The sequence below is a fragment of the Dipodomys spectabilis genome, unplaced genomic scaffold (assembly GCF_019054845.1).
Source record: "Dipodomys spectabilis isolate Male_0828 unplaced genomic scaffold, ASM1905484v1 ptg000421l, whole genome shotgun sequence".
NCBI classification, from domain to species: Eukaryota; Metazoa; Chordata; class Mammalia; order Rodentia; family Heteromyidae; genus Dipodomys; species Dipodomys spectabilis.
In genome coordinates this window covers 1406770-1412529 of record NW_024871098.1, presented here as the reverse complement: position 1 = coordinate 1412529, position 5760 = coordinate 1406770, and positions in this window count along the sequence as shown.

Sequence of the window (5760 nt, the reverse complement as noted above, 5' to 3'; positions counted from 1 at the left end):
AGTGTACATAATTTTAAACTACTCCAAATTACACTTTGTAGAAGACTGAATGTGGCTTATCTAAAGGAAAACATCAACACATAATATGAATGAAAATAAAAGTCTCATGAAAAGAGAGAAGTAGTTTCTGGAAAATAATAGTTTAATAAATGGTGGTCAAAATCTTTCTAGTACTGACAAAATTGCATATCTATTTATTTAGATCCAAAAAAGACCCAAGTTACTCACGCAGATTTGAAACTTTGGCAAAGTATCAGTATACATCTGTAACATTATTATGGGAGTTGACTCTGGCAAGGAATTCACTTCCTCTTCGTTCTGACAAATGAATATATGAAAGAACTTCTCCAACTAAATATCAAGACCTAACTAAATATATAACCAGAAAAGTCATCATGTAAGCCATATTGCAACTTAGGTAGAAGAAAAATCAGTCATACTGATTCTGTATTTATTGTAAATGTTGATTTTTTACACAAATTATTTCCTTTAGCTTGCATTTTTAAAACATTGTGTAACATGATGTATGTCTTAGTAACTAATTTTGGATGCCTCGTTAAATTTTGTTCTGAGTATAATGTCTCACTTCAGTTCCTAACCCATGAAATGATGTTGATTACAAAAATAAATTCTAATAACCACTGTTTATAATACACAAAATCTCATAAGCATGACACTAGTAAGCATTGGTTAACATTTTGATATCATGGTCTCACGACTGATGAGGCCTATCTGCATGATTACCATTGTACCTAGATTCCTCAGCCTGAATTTTGCTACTGTTAAAAAATATTTATAGCCAGGCACTGGTGGCTCACGCCTGTAATCCTAGCTACTCAGGAGGCTGAGATCTGAGGATCACGGTTCAAAGCCAGCCCGGGCAATAGAGACTGGAAGTGGCGCTGTAGCTCAAGTGGTAGAGCGCTCGCCTTGAGCTGAAAAGCTGAGGGATAGCGCCCAGGCCCAGAGTTCAAGCCCCATGACTGACAAAAAAAATTATATCTTTATTTGTCACCAATCAGAGACTAAATCTGAGTGTAAAGCCTAAGGAAAATGATAAAGTAAGAATTTAGTTTTTCTGGATATAAAATCAACAAAATTCAGCATAGATTAACTCACTGGTTTCAAGTCAACTAATTTCTCCAAAACATTCTAAGCATTTCCTTACAATGTGTATTGTTCTCAAGAAGGGAATGGGTAATGTGAAAAGAGGACTAACCAAGCATTGTCTTCGAATATACATAATTTGGATTACCCTCTACATTTGGATATAAGCATTTCTGATAAAAAAAAAACTGTTTGAATAATTGATTTTCAGGTCAGTTATAATATATCCTAGATTCATATACCAAACTACATTCAAAAAATGGTATATACCAATTAACTAAAGAACTTCCTGGCAGAAAAATGGCATCTCTATACTATGTGATGCCCAATTCTTAGGTATTTCATTATGCCTCAATTTAATGAATGTGATTGTTTAAATGATTCATGAAGTATTAATTAAAATTGACCAGTGTCCTATAATATAATTGTGTATAATTTTATCCTAGGATCATTCAAGAACGGCCCATTCAATCATGACATACATCACATTCCACTGGTATTCATATGGATAGGAATGAGTTTCTTAGGATCTTTTGCCATTTGGAGATGGCAGGACCAGGATTCGAACTATAGGCTCCAGCTCCTACCACTTAAACCTGAGGACAGGGAACTCACCTGTCTGTCCATGAACATCAACAAGACCAGTGATTAGGCAGTCACCAGTGGCTCTCAGCAGTCCTCCTTGATACTTACAAGGCTGTGATAGGAGGATCATAGTCAAAGTCACCCTAGGCAGGAAAGTCCTTGAGACTCCTGTCCACCTTCAGTTCCAACAAAGCCAGAAGTAGAGCCATATTGCTACAGTGGTAGATGGCTAGCCTTAAGCAAAAGCAGCTCATGGACTATGCCCAGATCCTGAGTTCAAGGTTCGGGACTGGCAACAAACAGACATACACAACAATATGTGCAGCTATCCAGCTAAAGCATGTCACCCTCTTGTCCCCAGCTGGATTGGACAATGTTCCCTGGGAAAGGGGCTGGGGTAGCCGCTGTCATCTTGACTCCACCCATGCTGCTTACATCACAGGATTCCAGCCACACCCCCATTCTTTAATGTTTCTTTCAGAACAATGGGATACAAGAATGGTGGCCACACCCACATTCCATGATGCCCAGCACCAGTATTCCCTTTGGTGGTTGACACTACCACCAGCAGTTGAGGAAGGAAGAGGTGGCTGAGTGATGAGCATGAGACATGAGGCGACATTGGAGTAGAGTGGAAAATTGATGTCCTAGTCAGATAGCGAGAGAATAGAGTATTTCCCAGAGCCTGGGAAATGGCCAGCCCATCTTTGCCATCCCAGCGCCTTAATGTCTGAAACAACAGGACTCCGTGAAAGAGCTACAGGCAAGAAACTACTTCCAGAACACCAGCAAAGTATCCTCCCATCAGACCTGCAACATTCACGAAAACAAAGAACACAAAAAAGGGAGGGATCCCCAAGACAAACACCACTGGGGAGAGTGATTCAACGCTGGCCAAAGGTGATGCAGACCATGGGCCTTCCCTGCCTTTGCACACAGTCACAGCCACCAGGAGCCAGAGTGTCAAGGGTCCTGATACCATCAAGGATCTGCAGAGGTGCTAGTGACACGTGGTGCCCACTGGACTGCAGCAAAAGAAGAAACAAGGCACTCAGTGCCAAAATTCCACCACTGAAGCGGGAGAATACAGACCTGCAGGATCGACCAGAGAAAGAGAGTGAGAAGATAGGCCAGTTGCATGAAGCACCACAAACAGAGCTAGAGATCCACAAGTCACCCATAGAGAGGTTGGTTTCAGCAGAAAGAGATTTACAATCTGCACCGGCCCAAGTGAAGCAGGTGGCCAATGACAGATAAATGGAGCACGAAGCTCTTACCAGCCACCTGCAGGCCACAGAGCGGTGTGTGGCAGAGCTGGATATGGTGGCTTCTGCGGTCACTGCTGCATAGAAGGAGACTGAAATGTTCTCTGAACGGCTGAATGGTGTGACCTTTCAGCTTGAGGAAAAGACCAGAAGCTTCGATGACCTGCAGCAAGTGAACACAGAGTTTCAGAAGCTGGAAGTGCTCTGGACACAGAACACCACCAAAGAACAGAATCTGCAAGTTCCAACTAGTGCTGGCGGGGCATGAGTTACTGAAGAGACTACTGGACAACCTGAGCTGGATGGGGACCTCAGCAAGTCTGGTGAGAGACACGTTCACAGAGGACCTGAGCATTGAGAGGTCCGCATGGAAAGAGGAGACTCAGTGGCTGCCCGAGCAGGTGAACCAACTGACAGAGGAGAAGGAGAAAAGGGCGAGGCAGGTGCTGGAGAATGAGCTGGGGTAACTAAGAAAGAAGCTGACAGAGCCATGGCCCCCCGCAGGACCATCTCAGGTGCAGCTGCAGTTACAGGCCTAGGCCTACTGCACACAGATGGAGTTGAAAAACCTGGAGTAACAACTTCACAACCAGGTCCAGGAAAACCAGAAGCTCTGTCTCCAGAACACAGAGCAGCAGGAGCAACTGCAGACTGGAGGATAAGGCCAAGGATCTACAAGAGATACCCTAGACCCCACAAGGTACATGTGTGTTTGTGTGATCTATAGCCAGAGGAAGAGCTGCCCTGCTGTGGGACACTCACCGCAGGGGGAGCGGTGAGAAGGAGGAGCTCACCAGCATCCTGGACTCATAGCAAAAAGTGAAGAAAGAACTGCGGGAACACCTAGACCACTCAGAGGAGAAGATAGAGGAATGGAAAGAGATGGCAGAGAGAGAGAGAGAGAGAGAGAGAGAGAGAGAGAGAGAGAGAGAGAGAGAGAGAGAGAGAGAGAGAGAGAGAGAGAGAGAGAGAGAGCCAAGCATCATGGGAGCTATAGGAGCAGCAAGAGCAGTCCCTGGCCCAGCTGCAGGTGCTCAGAGCCACCTGTGAGCAGCACATTGCCTCTAATGAGTGGCTGAACTGTGAGAAAGAGGCCCTGCAGCAGCACCTGCAGAGGCAGACCCAGCTGCTGGAGCTGCTGAAGCAAGTGCAGGGCCCGAACACCTGGGGGGACCAGGTGGTGCCCCCAAAGTGGCAGGACACTAGTGACCAGACCATAGGAGGAGCGCCTGCAGGCCCAGCTGAGCTTCCTGGCTTTCCCTGGGGAAGTGGAAAGTGTGAGCCCTGGGGAAGAAAAGGAGAGGAGGTTACTTCCCCCGCCATGACCACCCCAGAGGATGGAGACATGCCCCAGACCTAGAGGGACATGGATCTGAGAGCCCTCTCAGAGGTTGAGATCCACAGGGGAAAACTCCTGCTGCAGGAGCAGCGGCCCTGCTGCAGGTGTCCGGCCTACCTGCAGTGCAGTGCCAGACAGAGCTGGAGCCACATGGCCCCTGCACTTTGAGCCGCCACCACACCTGGCGTGGGGATGACAAGTGGGACACGTGGGCATCTGAGAAGAAAATCTGCTTCATCCACTACCTATCTGATGAGGTGGATTTCCAGAGTCCAGTGGATGAGCTCCACTATCAATGTAGCCAGCTGTTGGCACACATCCGCACCACGGAGGAGTCCCTCATGGCATGTAAAGAGCAGATGTCTGTCCTGGATAAGCAGTGTCAGGAGAATGCTGAGCGTGTGTGCTGGCTCTACCAGGAGAAGATGGAGAAGAAGAGAGGGCTGCAGGAGCTGCTGTGGGTCCTCGCATGGGAAGGCATGGACAGCAGCCTCCAGATGCCAACACAGGCTGAGCCTCTCCCCCCCACACTGCTTCAGACGCTTCAGGCTCTGGGGTGGGCGAAATGGGGGAGGAGCAGAAAGGTTTGAAGAATTGCAAGTTCAAGACAGCTTGGAAACTGCCAGAGTTGGAGTTCCAACCCCGTAGATGACTCCCTCATGAAGCACATCCTGCAGCAAATGCCCCACATCCAGAGCCACTGACAGCTTGAGGGCTCAGGCAAGGAGCACTCCCTCCCTTTCTTCTATAGACTGATGTGGATGATAACTCTCTATGTGACATACTGATGCTCAAAAGCCTCGGCAGCCACCAGAAGTAGGTGGCTGCCACAAGATGGGGGTAAACTGTGGGTCAGGTAGGGCAGAGGCTGCCGGGAAGCGGCCCAAATTCAAGGGACATCTAATGGCCCATTGGTGGCCAGGGAAGAGAACCATGTTATACTTATCACAAAGAATAAATTGTTTTCAAAGGGAAGAAAAGTCTCCAACAAAGATTTGTTCTTCCAGTCCTGGCGTTTGAGTTCAGGGCCTGGCCACTGTCCCTGAGATCTTTTTGATCAAGGCTGGTGCTCTACCAGTTGAGCCCCACATCTCCTTCCAGCTTTTTCTGTGTGGAATGAAACCCCTGGTGTCAGGCATGCTAGGCAACCACTCTACCACTGAGCCACATTCTCAGCTAGGATTATTCCCCCCCACCCCCCCGGCCCAAACCCATATGGCCATTCCTCAGTTATATAGGAAGTAGGGGCTAGGATGAATATGAAGCACAAGTCTGCTTCACACAGAAATACTCCCCTGCCCCCTCTTGGACCCACTTAGTTGAAGTTTCTCTTCTAACATTGAGGGATGAAAAAGGGAGGGGGGAGTCTTGAGAGAGGAGTACCAAGAACAGTGGCCCCCTGACTCCACAGCCTACCTCACACAAGTGGTCCTCTAGATTCCAAACTTAGCTGACTCAATGTGG